Source organism: Theropithecus gelada, chromosome 17, assembly GCF_003255815.1.
Source record: "Theropithecus gelada isolate Dixy chromosome 17, Tgel_1.0, whole genome shotgun sequence".
NCBI classification, from domain to species: domain Eukaryota; kingdom Metazoa; phylum Chordata; class Mammalia; order Primates; family Cercopithecidae; genus Theropithecus; species Theropithecus gelada.
In genome coordinates, this window is record NC_037685.1 from 64694606 (window position 1) to 64712657 (window position 18052).

Consider the following 18052-nt stretch of genomic DNA (forward strand, 5'->3'; position numbering starts at 1 on the left):
TGATCACCCTCCCATCTGGGCTACTTTTCTAATCTGGAATTCTCTCTCCCTTCTTTCTCTCACTACCCACACACCTGACCCTCAGGGAATCATTGAGTCACTGCTTGTCCTCTAACCTTGTGGCTTAACTTCCGTTTCTGTTTAAGAGCCTTGACCTGGGGGATGTGAAGAGAATGACAGAGGGAGAGGGCTGCCGGGAAGGCAGGGAAAGAGAGGGAAGGGTCCCGCTCTATCGGGGTCAGACAAGGAGTTGCTGAGAACTGCCCACTTCTGATTTTTTTGAGATAATCATTGCTGTCACAGTCGTGATCTCAGCTGTGCATTAGTTAATACTTGATTTACCGCCAGAATCTGCTTATGGACTTTCGACTGCTTATTTGCAACTTCAGAAAGAGTGGAGAGTGAAAGAAATAAAAAGCAAATTCATCAATCTTACATTTATGAAAAGTCTGATTGGGCAAACCTGAGACCTGTTCAAAAGAAAGGGCTTGGATGGGCATGCATTTTACTGAGACTTCTATCTTTATTTGTCACTAACCATTCATTAATTCAATGTAGTGCATGAGTCTTAGCTTTCCAGGTCAGTTTTTAATAAAAGGATATTTTTACTATGGTAAAAAAAAATTAAATGAAGCATAGTTTTTATTATTTATTTATTTATTTATTTTGTTTGTTTGTTTGTGAGACAGCGTCTTGATCTGTCATCCAGGCTGGAGTGCAGTGGCATGATCTCAGCTCACTGTAACCTCCACCTCCCAGGTTCAAGTGATTCTTGTACCTCAGCCTCTCAAGTCGCTGGGATTACAGGCGTGTGCCACCACACCCGGCTAATTTTTCTATTTTTTAGTAGAGATGGGGTTTCGCTATGTTGGCCAGCCTAGTCTCAAACTCCTGACCTCAAGTGATCTGTCCACCTCGGCCCTCCCAAAGTGCTGGGATTATAGACATGAGCCACCGCGCCCAACCTAAATGAAGCATCTTTAAGTAATGTTGTGGCAAAACCCAGCTGACTGTGGGATAGACCTTTGAGCGGACTCTGATTCAGCTTTCCTGGTTGCTGGGCCATGGGAAAGAGCACTGGCCAAAGGCAGGTGGGTGAATCTGCCATGTGACCTGCCACCAGCTCTCCTCTAGCCACAGCAGATGTTCCAGTGCCCAGCGGGCCTAGAAGCTTCACGTGGAGGTGACGGAACTTCAGTAGGCCTGGAAGTGAAGCAGTACTTCTGCCCCCAATGTGAGTAGGAAACAAACTTTTAGTTGGTTACCATGATAAACACTTTAGGGACAGGAACCTCAGCCTTCTTTAACCCCCAATGGCCACATATGCCTGGAAAAGAGTAGGTGTACGGCCAATATTTATGGGAATAGTGAATATTGAATGAGTCATACAAAAAAGAAATGAACACAGAGAGTTAATTCTGAGAAAAATTTCTGATTATGATCTGCTGCTACACATACACACCCACCCACACACACATACTCAACTTCACTCTAAATATCACTCACAAACTCTTTTGTCCTTTATGTCCATTTTTTGTTTTCATGGAAACCATCCAACTTTCAATACCACACTAAGATAGTGAAACAGCTTCTTTTGAAAAGGATTCCATTTTCTCCCCGAAATAACTATTTCAATTGACTGAATAGGTTTGTTTCACTGCTCGTCACTTTTAGAAAAGCAAATGCATTTAAAAAGCCGTTTGGGGTGATCTGGACTGTAATGGTAGATCCTCTGAGCAGGTACTGGCCGGGTGGGGACAATTTTCTGGCTCTGTGCTTTCTTCATAAAGAATCTGTCAGATTAGTTGATGAAAATGACAAATGAAAAGACACTTTGCCTTAATAACAAAACCCACGGAATCCTTAGAATTTTGTAACTATTTTCTGGCTAACTTTGCTTTCTAGGCTTAAGCTGTGAAGTGACATTTGGTGTTTCCTTTTTAAACTAATTGTTACTGTTTATTAGGGCAGACACTTAGTGTCTGTCAGGTATAAGTCAATGACTCTCATGCCTTGTATTTATGCTTTTCCTTTGTTATTTAGAAATGTTTTATTTTATTTCTTTTAATTGCTTAAAAGTAATATCATGAATAGCTTGATGCTTCATATAAAGCCATAAGGAAGAACTACAAACAAAGATTTTTAAAATTACTTTAGTATTTTTTGAGAGGTGATAGAAAGGATGTTTATAATTTGGTTGGAATCTCCAAAGCGGCTGTATCTTTTAAAACTCGTATTTAATGGCTAGATATAACCAACTTCCAGTTAGAAGAAAAAAGGAAAGGAGGAAGTGAGAATGGCAGGAAGGAGGTCAGGAAAAAAGCAGGAGGGCAGGAAGAGAGAAAAGGAGGAAGGAGAGAAAGCAGGAGGAAAGGGAAGGGACTCTATGGTATGTCGTCCTTTCAAAGTTCCTAAACAAATCCAGTCCTTCTGATGGCACTTTCATAGTCTAGCAGGAGCACTTCCGGACACTTCTAGCTGGTCATCCTGCTGCTGTATGTGAACCTCCCTTCCACAAAGAGGGAACCTGTTTGTGTGCCCTTCCTGTTCTATATGGGGGCCCTTGTTGTGGGACAGGGCCCAGTTCACAGCTATTTCTCTAATCAGAAACTTCAACACCTTTCTCAAGTTCAACTAAGTACAGTTTCCTGCTTGGCTCAGTTACTCTCCCATGTACAAAATGGTCCTCTATCCCCTGTCCTCCCTGTGTTCGTCCTCGCCTGGGTGATCCCAGTTTCTAGCAGGAGTTCAGCAGAAGTCACTGACTGAAATGTACCACCTGAAACAGCATCTTACTTTCAACCGCAGCCCACCCTAAGCCATTTTATATACTATTGTAAAAATGATGATCCCAAACTTAACTCTAGATTTATGTGATTTTAAAATTTAGCTTCCTGATCCCCTTTGGGACAAAACAACCTTCTCATTACACTAGATACCCTAAAATCACCCAGGAAGTTCACGTTAATTGATGACTAAATATTTGGCTAAAGGTCTATCATGGCTAGTGAATACCAATTTGGGCTTTATTTTATCCTAAATCTGGTTTAGTTAAAAATGTTTTAAGGATAGGCTGGGTGTGATGGCTCACGCCTGTAATCCCAGCACTTTGGAAGGCCAATGAGACAGGGGTCACTGGAGCCCAGGAGTTCAAGACCAGCCTGGGCAACACAATGAAACTCTGTCTCTACCAAAAAAAAAAGAAAAAAATTTAGCCCGGATGTGGCTTTAGTTACTCGGGAGGCTGAAGTGGGAGGATTATTTGAGCCTGGGAGGTAGAAGATGCAGTAAGCTATGATCCCATCACTGTACTCCAGCCAGGGTCACAGAGCAAGACCCTGTCTCAAAAAAAATAATAAAATATATTTTAAGGATTTACTGAGACAGTCATGAAAACAAAACCCCAAGGGTTTTTAAGCATGTCGTTCTTAGCATCACCACCACGAGAGATGAAAAATAAATGATATACTATTGGAATACTGCACCCATTTCTTTTTCTTTTCCTTTTTTTCTTTCTTTCTTTCTTTTTTTTTTTTTTTTTTTTGAGACCAAATCTCACTCTATTACCCAGGCTGGAGTGCAATGGCACAATCTTGGCTCACTGCAACCTCCGCCTCCCAGGTTCAAGCGATTCTCCTGCCTCAGCCTCCTGAGTAGCTGGGATTACAGGCACACACCACCACACCTGGCTAATTTTTGTATTTTAGTAGAGATGGAGTTTCATCATGTTGGCCAGGCTGGTCTCGAATTCCTGACCTTGTGATCCGCTGGCCTCGGCCTCCCAAAGTGCTGGGATTACAGGTGTAAGCCATGGTGCCCAGCCACTACACCCATTTATTAAAGTACTCAATATAAATTACACAGTCTTAAAAATACCAGCATTCAAAAAAACCCCAAAATATCAGCATTCAAAAACATAAAAACAAAATACCAAGTATTACTACAATGCCTCATTATACTTGTTTCCAAAAAGATGTTGGGATTTTGTAAACAATTCACAAGGTATGTTTATTTTAATAAGTTACGACATAAACAATTACTAAAGTAAGGTCATGTCAAAAACTATACACACGGTTTTCAGCTTTTTAAGTGTATTTTTCTTTGGGCAGCTTTTATGATCGGCCCACTATGGATTATTAGATGGTAAGTTAAGTAACTTCTGAATGCTTTTTATTTAATTTAAAAAAATCGATTTAATACTTGGTTGGTCACAGCCCCTACCTATTGTTATTACCGAAAGGTTTATTAACAATGTGGCTAGTTAGTTGTATAACCTTGGGCACAAAACTTTACCCTATCTGATTTTAATTTTCTCACCAGTAAAATGAGGGCTCTTTTAGAGTCTGGTAATGCTTTTAATGCTCTACAATCCTGTGATTTCTAAGATGAAACGTTGTGTTGAAGTCAGCGACATTAATATCTCTTCGGAACAATGTCATAGGACTCCAGAGAAGGTCAACCACACACCAATGTCCTGGCTATGTGATTATAGACAAAAGCCACATCCATGCTAACTGAATCCAAACAAATCCACATGAACATTGTAGGAAAGTTAAGATTGCCCTCACACTTTGTTGCTAGGAAAGCATGGTGGATGAGCTCTAGTCCGAATGGTTTATAAATTTCATACTGTGGTCTCTGACACAGTTAGCTAAACATCTAAGACCACAGCCTCAGCAATGTCTTTGTCCCTGACATCAGCCTCAACTGATTATTCATTTTCAATTTTATTCTTAAATGTAATGTGGTGATTTCTCCCTGTTTTGTAATCCAGTTCTAATAAAAATGAGAAGGCAGGCAGGATTCTGATACTGGGAGATAAATAAAGCTGCATTTTGCAAGGCAGTCAGTTATTGTAAGACAGTTATTAAAATGGCTGGAGAAATGGCTTCAGACTGCAGTCAGCCTCAAATCAGCCGGGCAATCTGGCCCTTGGTGCACATGGCCTTGGATGGCTTTCTCTGAAATCAGCTTACAGGAGTCTGTGAGCTGGAGTCTGTTTTTCGACAGTTCCCACAGCACTTGACCCGGTGTTAGGCACACAGTGGCATGGTAAAACTTGTTGGCAACTCATGAAATAGTTACTACCGAAAAGATAAAAAAAAAAAAAAATGTCTAGAGTTTTTTGCATTTTGTAGTTTGGAGATAAACACTGGCTCTAATTGCAGTACTTACTAAACAGGGAATATGCTACTTAGAAGCTAAAACAGTACATCGACAATTTTCCTTCTCTTATTCCTTAATTAGTTAATCACAGTCATCCACAGTTGTTATTGGAATTTGTTGAATTTGTGGAATTTGTGAGAATGTTGCAGGTTTTCTAATGCATATTCAGGAGTATTTGCCCTGAGATAAGTTGTATGAGGAAAGTTTATAGGACCCATGAAAGCCATTCAATCCTTTTTCTAATTCTCATATGCATATGCCATTCAAATATTCTGCTTAAAGGTATCTGCATTGTTATTGTTGATATTAGGTGTCAGGCCTGATGCTAAATGCTTTATGTGCAACGGCTCACTTGATCCTCACAAGAGCTTTTAAAAAGGTATTACCATTCCCAGCGGGGCGCAGTGGCTCATGCCTGTAATCTCAGCACTTTGGGAGGCTGAGGTGGGCGGATCACCTGAGGTCGGGAGTTCAAGACCAGCCTGACTAAAATGGAGAAACCCCGTCTCTACTAAAACTACAAAATTAGCTGGGTGTGGTGGCGTATGCCTGTCATCCCAGCTACTTGGGAGGCTGAGGCAGGACAATCGCTTGAACCCAGGAGGCGGAGGTTGCAGTGAGCCAAGATTGTACCATTGAACTCCAGCCTGGGGGACAAGAGTGAAACTCTGTCTCAAAAAAAAAAAAAAAAAAAAGGTTTTACCATTCCCATCTTATGGAGGAAGAAACTAGGATCAGGGAGGTTCAATGAGGTGCCCAAGGTCACAGATGGGATGCTGTAACTCAAACCACGACTTTTGCTCCAATTCTAGCCCCCATTCATAACTAAATGGGAATGAGGGGATGAGAAAATGGCAAAGCTTTTAAAACATCTTTTTAAAAGAAGGAGGGTATAAATTACAAACAAAAATGCAACTGAAGAAAGGACAAACAATTCCTCACATAATTTCTTCATTTATTTATTCATACTTTAATCAGCCACTAAACACACATGTTCACCACTGCACCATGTAGTATGAGGAGTAAGAAAGGAGCTCATCCATACAGCGGGGCTTAATGAAAATGAAAATTGTTAATGATTAGAAGGAGAAGGAAAAGTTGAACCATCAAACATCTTGACTCCTTGCAGAAGGTTCTAGCTGGGAACACTATTTCCAGTCAGAATGGTCTTTAAGAGCTTTTTAAGAGGTGAGAAACAGTAACAATGACAACATAACATAATGGTTTGTTGTTGGACAAACACCCAGACAGAGCACAGCTCAAGGCTCTTCACTGTATTATCTCTCACCCTCATGACACTCAGGGAGACATTACCATTGCCATTTTGGAGATGAGGAACTGGACGCTTAGAACACAACCAGCGCCAAAACAGTCGGAAGGCGTGAACACAACCAGCGACAGTGTCAGGATTCAAATCCAGACACAGAGAAGCCCAGTGCCTCCCACCTTTCCTCAAAGCCATGCTGCTCAGAGCTGCCTTGCTGTAGTGTTTTTGTTGGCTGTGACATGGTAGTTGCAGCAGGAAAACAAAACAAAACAAAAAAGATCTTAACTTGGAGGACAGGAGAAAGTGTAGAGATCAGTAAAATAAATGAGGAGGTATATCCAGTCATCCGTACTATGAATTGAATTTAGCTCTCTACCAGCTAAGCGGCACACAGCTCCATGGTGATTATCAAGGCAGTCAGGATTTCAAGTGGCGCTGATAACTAAGTGTAATAGGATTATGCATTTTTTTCTTTAGAGCTGAAGCAAAAGAAGAAAAGGCCCTTTAAGCTGAGGTTTTCACGTTGTTTTTTTCCTGTTACAAACTAGTCCAGGATGCTCCCAGAGACCTCAAGGAGTGTTAGAGCTTATTTCACTCACATAGGGAAAAAGAAAGACAGAGTATTTGCTAGTAGATGCATACTCTTCTAGCCCTTCTTGCCTCAATCTGGACTTAGATTCAATGGACTAAACTTAGCAGAAAAGTCACACGGAGAAGGCCATGAACACAGCCCATGCCTAATACTACATTTTCATTTGATGATATTTGAACCATAAATATACTTCACTTCAAAAACACCTTTAAAACTGCGTATTAAATGAATTTTGGTAAATAATTTAAGGAGAGATGATTAATATTCATTATGGAAACATTGTGCTATGAAATTCAGTTTACTAAGGGGACTAATGTTTTCATTAAAAAAGTTTTGACTGAATCTTAAAAAAAAAATCCCTGATTTACATATGTTGTAAATGTAGTTTCTTTCATGGTAAGAATATTTTAAAAAGGTTAATCAGCATTTGTTTTTGACTTAAAAGTAAGTTTATACTTAAACATCATATTTTAAGGTATTTAGCACAGAATGAAATTGCTTTAATATAAACTAGATATAATTTGTCATGTTTTTTAATAGAAAACTTTTCAATGCTATAATGCTTTGCTTGTATTTGGCAGAATATAAAACAAATTCAAAATAGTGAAGAATTAAGACAAAAAGAAACATGATTCTCAACCCTCAGATATGGGCTTCTTTGGAGAAAGTGAAAATGAATTTTAAAAAAATCAGAAATGAACAACTCACTGTTTTATTGAAAGGAGATTATATATGCTGTTAGTCATTTTTTAAAATGACCCACAGCTACCATAGAGATTTTGATTTACATTTTCCTGGGGCTGCAGCCCCCTCTTGTATAAACATATACACATACCAATATGTTACGTGAACAGCAATCTTCCAGTGACTTCAAGGAAAAACTTGTTTTTGTAAAAGAACTCATATTTTCCCGTGCTACTTCACTTCTTGTGCAAGAACTTTTATGAGGTTCTAGTGAACTGTGTTTTATTTATTTTCCTTTGTTTTTTCCCTCTTACTGGAAGAAAACATTATCTGGATGTGATCATGCTCAATGAGAATACATTCTGACTCAGGAGATGATTTAAATCAATGACCAACAATTAAAATGCCTAATCTGCCACTACTTTGGATATGGCAATTTAATTTGACTAGGTCAACACATTCATTTATTTTAATGCAATATATTCCTTCCCCCACAGGAAGGAACGCTATTTCAGTAATCCCCTGTTACTGACATCTTTGCGGATTTAGCCACTCTGTCTGTAACTCAACGGACTAAAGTTGAAGTTTTGTAGCGGGAAAAATACAAAGTGAACATCTCTAGCCGACTTCATCAAAGTCCCCGGGGACCACATTTTTCTCTCAGGAGAGTATCCTGTAATTCACTGAATCATTGCTCGTGTTCTCACTATCAGTAAGCCTGTGTGGTGTTCCAGCCACCTGGAGCTGACGAATATTTTTCTATGTGAAGGATACCATAGCAACCAGATTTGCCGCATGGACAGAAAGCAGTCATAACGATGCTGCAATTTTAGCCAGGAAGCCGACACGTAGCACCCACGACAGTATTATCGTAAAGCGTGTCTTGAGATCTGACAATTCATTATTTTCCAGGACTTAGTTCTTTAGACACAAGAATGGGAATTACCCCCAAGCCCTAAGAGAAGGAAGGCAGTAGTTAAGATGGGAAAGATCATATGTTTCAAATCTGTCTCTCTTTCTTACAAGCAATGCCAACCTGGACAAGTTAATAAACCCTCTGAGCCTCAGTTTTTTCATCTGTAAAATGGAGACAATCATTCTCCCTCAAAGGGTGGCTGTGAGGATGAAATGAGGTGATCTGAACTGTGGTTGGCAGATGGGACACACATAACAACTAAAAGCTTTCTCCATTTGGTTAAGAAGGGAAGTTATAGACATTTAGAGGACACAAGAACAATGGTCTCCAAAATGGGGTTCAGATGATTAGATGAGAAATGTTATCTGTGTTTAAAATATTGAATTAAAATATTCTAAAATATTTTTGAAGAATTAGGCTGGGCATGATGGCTCACGCCTGTAATCCCAGCACTTTGGGAGGCTGAGGTGGATCACTTGAGGTCAGGAGTTCAAGACCAGCCTGGCCAACATGGCGAAACCCCAACTCTACTAAGACAACAAAAATTAGCCGGGTGTGGTGACGCATGCCTGTAATCCCAGCTACTCAGGAGGCTGAGGCACAAGAATCCCTGAAACCTGGGAGACAAAGTGAGCTGAGGTTGTGCCACCACTCTCCAGCCCGGGCAATGAAGCGAGACTCCATCTCAAAAATCATAATAATAAATAAATAAATAAATAAATAAATAAATAAATAAAAACAAAATAAATATTTTTAAAGAAATAAATTGTCATGACAGTATGGAATGTCAGGATATGATAGGAGGTGCCGTCACTGGAGCTGCCAGCCTGCTGGTGGTTTCTGGGAGGGAGGATGGAGATTATACAGTAGAGAAGATTGACCCCAGCAATCTTACCTCCATGCTTGCTTTCAGTACTGCCCTACATCATGATGTGCAGCAGCCGACATGGACTCGATTGACAGACTATTGACAGACTATGACAGACTATGAGCTACATTGCTTATCTTTAGCCAAACTAATCCCCACAAAATGGAGAGGTAACTTAAAAAGATTCTTGCAGAGGAACCACAAAGAGAAAATATTAATTACCAGCAATGAGTAGCCAACAAGAAAGAGACGAAGCTGAAATTTCCCTACTCCTAGTACTGGCCCTGTTAACAGTCACATCTACAAGGCAACAATGATGAACATAGATTTAGACCAGACAAGAAGCCAACTGAACTACTGTAAAATCGTCTGGAAGACAATTTGAAATAGAGATTTACATAATTAATAATGAACTTTGGCTTTTATGACTTGAGATATTAATGATAGTAGAACTGCCTATAACTTATAAAATACATAAAGATATATTGGGAGTACTGCTCAAGATTTTGTTACTGATATGAGTGTATATTCAAAAAAGGCTGGGGTCACTGTGCTGGGGAAATGAATACAGAGTAGCCACACTGCCTGCTTCCCAGCCTTTTTCACACATGGCATACATGTTGTGTTTGTACTGCATGCTGGGATAAGCTACTAGGCTACGGGAAGCCCAAGCCTTTGGTCGCCCCAGGTCCTGCTCAGCCAGCCCAAGATTGAGGAGGTCAATATTTTCAGCACACCTATTACCAATTCAGAGCACACTCATATCCCACGTGAGGTACCCTGTAAGCACACAGGTTGAAAACTCAGTTCTACAGATTTAGGTGGGGTTAATTATTGAAGAATAGAGCTGTTGGTGCTGAGTTATCTCTGTAGACAAAGGAAGAGAGTTGTGTGTGTGTGTGTGTGTGTGTGTGTGTGTATGTTTTTAATGGACCTTTTAAGAGTCAGCCCAATAAAACTTGTTTGTATCACAAGTGGGTTTATTGTCAGAGTTAAATATTTATGCTATCTCATTCTCTCAGACCTGATGAAAGAACAAACTTTATATATTTGTAAATATTCTCTTTCCTCTCCATCAGCGAGCCGATTCGACTTCGGTTCGCCTAGCATTCGACACAGTGCTGCTGCTGACGCAGTAAGTGCTAATGTATGCTTGCCTGACGGATCAGCAAGGCACGATACAGCTGACACCCTGCTCATCAGTCCTTATATTTGTATCTGGTTAGATCCTTTTCCTGTTCCTCCCAGGAGCTAATCCAAAACGTTGCCACTGAATTCCAATCCCCAGCCCTAATCCCTGGCTGTTGACTCTTAGCTGACTTCCCCTCTTCCTTGATGAGGTCACCAAGACCATCTTACAAAAGCTGTTTCAGGCCGGGTGCGATGGCTCACGCCTGTAATCCCAGCACTTTGGGAGGTCGAGGTGGGCGGATCATGAGGTCAGGAGATCAAGACCTTCTAATATGGTGAAACCCTGTCTCTACTAAAAATACAAAAAAATTAGCCGGGCATGGTGGCACATGCCTGTAGTCCCAGCTACTTGGCAGGCCGAGGCAGGAGAATCCCTTGAACCCAGGAGGTGTAGGTTGTAGTGAGCTGAGATCACGCCACTGCACTCCAGCCTGGGCGACGGAGTGAGACTCCATCTCAAAAAACAAAACAGAAGAAAAGCTGTTTCAACACCAAATATGTCAACCTAAGCCATCCAGGAAAAAAAACCTAAGTCGTCTTTGACTTGTTCTTTATTAACCAAGCCCACAGTCACTAAGGGTGCTTCGTTTCTCTTCTTTTCCCTCTTCCGCCCACACCGCCTAACTTACCAGTCAACCTGTGAGCATCCCAGGCTCACCCAGCATCAGAGCCTTGGCCCTACCCATCTTTCTCCTCTGCTTGACACAGGCTTACTCCAGACATTTAGAGACCCTGCCTGAAGCCTCCTTCCTTCACGTCTTCCCTCAAGTTCCTTCTCCAAGAGGCCTTCCTTAATGACCTTGAATATATATTGCAAAATGTACAGAAATTAACCCTTCTCCCGCACCTCCATACCCCCTTTCCCTATTTTATTCCTTCTCTTTATCAGTTATCACTAAAATAAACATAGTTCATTTATTTATGCTATTCACTCTCTGTCTTCCCCACTAGAGCATAAGCTCCAAGAGTCAGGAAACTTTGTTTTCCTATTTTGCTCATTCCTGTGTCTAGTCTAAAACTGGGCCTAGCACACAGTAGATATCTAATGAATATAGACTTAATAAATGGAGTTGGTTTATCACAATGGACTTATAAATGGTGCTACTGCATCTTCTCTGATGCACTTTCTACCAAAATATTCATCCTAAATTACAAGTTGAAAATCGCCACCTTCCTCATAATTTGTCAGTAACTACATGTGATTTATTAAATAGCATCTAAGACCCTTAAAAACTTCTAGCCCCCGTCTCCCTTTCCAATCGCGTTTCCCAGTGCAGAAGATCTCTCCATCCATCCCTAAGGTATAGTCACGCTGAGGAACCCATTGAACACTTTAAAGTCTTTGTGTTTTCAAACATACGTCCTTTGATCTTGAGCATGTTTCCTACTTTACCTTCTAGTGAAATCTGTTGATGTTTCCAGGCCACGTTTCGTATCACGCATGAAGCTTTTCCATTCTTCGAATTGGATTTAAATATGTGCTCCGTAGTACATGGCTTTAAGCCTCTGATTACAAAAAAAACATTCTTCCTTGAATTGTGTCCATATCTGTCCCCAAGACACGACTCTAATATTCTTGAGAAGACATTATAGGCCTGTCTCCTTTTCATAGTTCCTTACACATAGTAGTTGCTCAATAAATGTTGGTTGACATTAAGTATACAGTGTGACTAGCTGTGCATTTTGGAGGAGGAGAATTGTAGAGAGATAGGCATTTAGGTCCTTTGTAGAAATAATACACCAACACCAAAGTGAATGTCAGCACAACCGAAAAGAAACATAAAGCTATCGTTTAAGCCAGCATGAAGCAGAAGACTTTATAAGAAACTCTAAAGATACAGATAACTTCTTCTGCTCTGCTGGAACGCCTGGCACAGAGAGCTCACTTATTTTGGAGCTTGATCCTCAGCTAAAAATAAACAGCTTTTATTGAAACTGAGTTCCCAATATTGTTGTTTAACTATTTTGTGGTTTCATTCAGGTACTTGCAAGGCCGAAAGAACACTAATCAGGATACCTCAGTGTTACATAAGGGTTCTTTTCATGGAGTAATTTATGGTTAGTTTAAGAAATTGTATCTCATCTGCTTGCTGGGTTTCTCCTCCTTAGGCATGTCTCATAATGTATATATGGCCAGTCATCGGCTGGGCCCAGTACCAATGGCCCAGGATGCAGGATAATAAGCACGTGTGGGAAGAACAGCAGTTCTCAGGAGACTGTTTTAAATCACTGTTTTCTTTTGGGGAGTAGAGAACCAATAATTCCAAGAAGCTTTTACGGCGTAATCTTTGCTGAGGCAGTAGAGCATGTTTGAAATCTGGGCCCACGAGCAACAAATTCAGACAGGATCCTCTTGCCCTTTGCTGAGTGCAGAATAAACAGGTCTCTGGAGAGGCCCCACAGAGGCTGAAGGTAACCGTACACACCCCTTTCTAGCCCTGTGGTCTGCTGAGAGAGCTCATGCCCTTCCCTGCCATCCCCCAGGAGCTCCTGGGGCTGGAGGATAATGAAGCTTTCTTCAGCCAGCAGCTTGCTCTCTCATTGACATGTAGGTCCCCTAACCAGCCTGGCTCAGCTCAAGCTCAGGTAAACGACCTATGCATCCCTGTGCCACCCACCATCTGTATGTGGAAGCCCTTGGCAAGGCGGGAGCCACCGTGCCAGCCCCGTGAAGGCTGCTTCAGTCTTCCAAAGCGTCACCAGCAATGAGACCACTTCAAGGTGCTCTCCTGGTCACTGACACTTAAGTTCCCTGTAGTGAATTTCTCAGGACTCCACTTTCCCCTGCTCCTTCTACCCCTAACCTGCCGCCACTGACATTGCGTGTGTGCTTGGCTGTTGCCCTACTGGGGGACTTACCTGTATATGTATTACTGTGTTTCTACTCACTTTGGAAGTTGGCGCTCCTTCACCTTTTAAACAGTGAACTCTCTGAAGCAGAGGACTTGCACCCACTTACTCAGTTGTTGCACATGGAACACAACCAAACAGGACCATTTAGAAACACGCTTAAAGAAGCAATGTGCTTCTCTGCACTTTGGGGATGAGATGGAAATGTTCCTACCCACTAGCGATCCTTAGCTCTGACCCCTGTACTGAGAGCTTCAGGGGGGCCACAATTAGTGGGGATGCACTTTAAGTATTATTCCAAGAACTGGAAACAGAAACCCTCCCACACTGAGCCCAGACATGGTGATGGACGGTGTATCTCAGTGGCATGGCCCCATCAAATCCTGTGTTCCATTGACTACACGAACCCATTTTGGTCAGTGATTATTTCTGGTACTCCTGTGGTTTATCCCGATATAACACGCAGAAACTACTATGATAACATGGTTTTACCTCTGCCAGTTATTCCATGTAAAAAGAGATTAAATGAGAGATTACCAAAAAACTTCCATAATTCACATACCTTTCTTCATAGTATTTGAACAAATAGATTCAAGTTTTCTTTTTAACTCTTTTTTTTTTTTTTTGAGATGGAGTCTCGCTCTGTCGCCCAGGCTGGAGTGCAGTGGCGCGATCTTGGCTCACTGCAAACTCTGCCTCCTGGGTTCACGCCATTCTCCTGCCTCAGCCTCCTGGTAGCTGGGACTACAGGCGCCTGCCACCACGCCCGGTTAAATTTTTTGTATTTTTAGTAGAGACGGGGTTTCACCGTGTTAGCCAGGATGGTCTCGATCTCCTGACCTCGTGATCTGCCCGCCTCGGCCTCCCAAAGTGCTGGGATTACAGGCATGAGCCACCGCTCTCAGCCTTTTTTTAACTGTTTTAAACCTCAGCTCAAGAGCAAAGTTAAACCAGTTTGAATCTCCAGCTCTCCATGCAGTCAATTTTTGAATGAAAATGGTTGAAGCAGGCCTTCTAGGCCCCTTCTGATGCTCAGATTATTCTGTCAAAGAATTTTCAAATTCTGACCTCAAAGGTTACCTTATTTTCAACATTTTTCTAAATTTAAAGAGAAGGGAGAGTAGTAAAATTGGAAGCATGGTAAGAAGTTGCTCAACTTGATTGTTCCAAGTATATCCTTGATTCTGTGTAAAGAACCTAAAAACGGAGGCCTTATGGTCAACATAATTAGTACATAATCTGTCAAGCAACCTTTGGATTCTTAAGAATTTTAATTTGATTATAAAAGTAATACTGGTCACTTATTTGCCATTTTTCATATTATTTATAAATAATATCATGCTGAACATCTTTGTTCGGAAAGCTTTGTCTACATTTTTATGAAACCATTTCGTTAGGATAATTTCCTAGGAGAATTATTGGATCAGAGGATCTTGACAAATGCTGCCAAACTGCCTTTCAAAAAGATGGTCAGATTTTCTTTTTAAAACACAGCTAGTCACAAATATGCCAAGGCTCTCTCAGAATAGAGATAGTTGGATGATAGTTTTAATGTTTAGTTACCTAACTATGATTAGTAGGATTCAGATAGGACTAGTAGGTTAATAGTTAATCTGCTGGTGATTAGATGCAGGGTTTTGGGTTGTTGGAACCTCAGGTTCCCGGCTGAAAACAGTCTATATGCTGTTATGCCGTAAGGGACAATTTATTCCAGACACACAAATGGGTACCAGGGTTCTGTCCCAGAAAGTGTGTAATGACAGGACCCCACAAAGAAGTGATATGGAAAGACTGACTTCCTCATTCATTCAACAAACATTACTTGAACACCAACCAGACATGAGAAACTACAGCAAGCACCAGGGAGTCAAAGCAGCATGGCACCTGGCCTGTCTTTGCAGAGCCTAGGGAGGAAGGAACATGTGTAAATAAAGAAAGAAGTAGAACAAGATAAAGCCTTGATTAGAAGTTTGGAACCATGAATGAAGAAGGCTCTAGCTCTGTGGAGGACTGGTGGTGGGGAAGGTTTCAAAGGCAAGTGATATTTAAGGTAGCTTTGGAGGAGGAGGATGTTGGCAAGTGGTAGAGAAAATATTTAGTGGAGCGCAGGGACAGAACCGGGCAGAGTGTGGACGTGTGAAAACACGGGGTGTAATAGTGAAGTCATCTGGTGGGTGAGGCGGGAGGGACATGGGTGGCAAAATTCACTAGTTTCCTCTTTCTGGGGGCTCCAAAGAAACACCTTTGAGGAAATCAAAAAAGATTAAGGGAGCCTTTGAATGATGGGCAGAACTTATTAAGAAAGGGAAGAAAGGAATATTCCAGGAACAAAGAAGTTGTCGAAGTTCAATTAGCGACTTTAAATGGCCTGAAAGTTTTCAAAGCATTTTCACGCGCATCATGTCATACGAACCTCCCAAACACCTCCTGCGGTAAGGCACACATTCTGATTCCCACGCTGCAGCAGAAGAGCACAGTTGAATGGCGTGGCTCCCAAGGCTGCCACGCTTCGAGATTCTAGGGGCTACCACGCACCTGTGTGCACAGAACAGGGTGTGTGGTGGCCCTTAGAATCTCTGCACTGGCAGCTGAGACTGCAGGTCTGGCTTCTGATGTCCCTTGCACTACGCTAAGCTGAGATCATGTTCATCATGTAAAATGAAAAGGATTTAAAATGAAAACACATTAATCACTCCTATCTTTTAATATCTTACATGCTGCTATGCTATCACTTTTACTGGATTATTTTGAAAGATGAAGTGCATGTGTGTGTATATACATATGAAGATTAGCATATATTTATTTTTATGGTATATCTATGTATCTATAAAATGTGAGAAAATACTATGTACCTTAATCTGTACTATTATCCATTTTCTTTACATTAGGAAGTTTAAAAAATACATATATTCAATCATACTAAATCAAAGCAGCATCACACCAATTTTAGCCTGATTTTTAAAACTTCAACCTGTTTGAGGAAATGACCAGTCTTACACAATGCTGAGAATCTTGATGAGAAAATCAAATAACTATTCCACAAAGAGAGAACAATAGATGCAAATACCTTCAAGAGCAGCCTCCAAAAAACAAAAGTACTACTACATAAGATTATAGAATTTTGTTTTTAATTTTGTTTTAACTTTAAAAGGCTAAAGTTTTTAGCTTTTTCAGTGTAACGCAGAAGTTCTGTCTAAGAGAGTGGAGGCAATTTCATTAATGGCATACGTACCAAAAGCTAATAGTACAAGATGCATTATAAATGTCTTACTGACATTTGAAATATCTCTGGGAGACAAAAATGGCTATAATTATTCACTATATTTGTAAGCAGTGAAATGGATTTATCAAAAGGTTAATTATCTTCCTCAAGGTCACAAAATTAGGCAGCATAAGGGTAGTGTCTGAAATCCAAGGCTTCTGACTGTTACCTTGGTCTTTGAAATCAATTAAAAACGTCTCCAGAAGGTCTGACGTGGGTACTGTCAGAGGCTGGCAAAATTCTTTTACACGTTAGAAAAACAGGCCCGGATGCTACCTTGTCACATGTCAGCATGTGTCAGCACATGTGAGTTTAGCTCATGCAGAACATACTGGTTGGCATGGATGATGCCTTCACAGGCAGATATGAATCTACACATCAACAACAGTATGTCCCAGTATTGCACAAAGAGTAGCAGGCACACGTCTCTAAATGACTACATAGGTTGCACGGAGTGTACAAAGAACTCTGTCTACTGATATTTCCTTCCTCTCATTTTTCACATTCAGACTGTAGGAAACAGACTAAGCTAATGAAAAGACAGTACGACAAAACCTTCCACTTTCAGTTTCTGATTTCCCCAATAAGAAAAGACATAAATGTGGCATTTCTTATGAGACACGTGGAAAGAACCCCGTAGAAACCATATGGTTGTCAGTAACGGCATAATCTCATTCAAAGGTGCTAAGAACACTAATGAGACCAGGATGTCAGGAAAAGCAGAAATAGATCAATATTTCTCTCCCATTTTTAGTTGTCCTCACCATTAGTCTCTGCACCAGCTCTATGTAAATGAAATCAATCAGCAAGGATTTCTGTAAAACGCATAAAACAGTTGTCCTCTAGGCTCTACCGGAAGATAAATGATTCCAGACGTTGGCCTGTGGCCATTTTCCCACACATGCTCCAGAGCTCTGACATCCATATTGGGCCATAACACTGAGTGGTTTCTACTTTGGCGAGTTTACAGCCAGCGCTTCCACTGCTGGTTTGGACTAGACAGCCTGCTAACGCAGAGGCAAAATAAATCCCTTTCCGCCTGTGTAAATTGTAAGAGAACTGACTTTTTCCAATAAAGGAGCTCCTGTGAGCCCCCTGAAAACTTTCTGCTATCGCTCATAGAATCTGATTCTCAATCACTGCTTTAGATCCCCTTGGAATTAGACAACTCCTGGTCTAATAAAACATGCGACATATGACATCGAACGCAAACCACTTAGATGTAACATACAATTACGAACAGCCCAAGTCCAACT

At 41.0% G+C, this 18052-nt stretch overlaps 1 protein-coding gene across 4 annotated transcripts in view; it reads right to left on the reverse strand.

The window, feature by feature from the left end:
* The window catches only part of STARD13 (StAR related lipid transfer domain containing 13), a 553154-nt gene that overhangs the window by 85035 nt on the left and 450067 nt on the right, over nucleotides 1–18052 (reverse strand). The window lies entirely within an intron of this gene.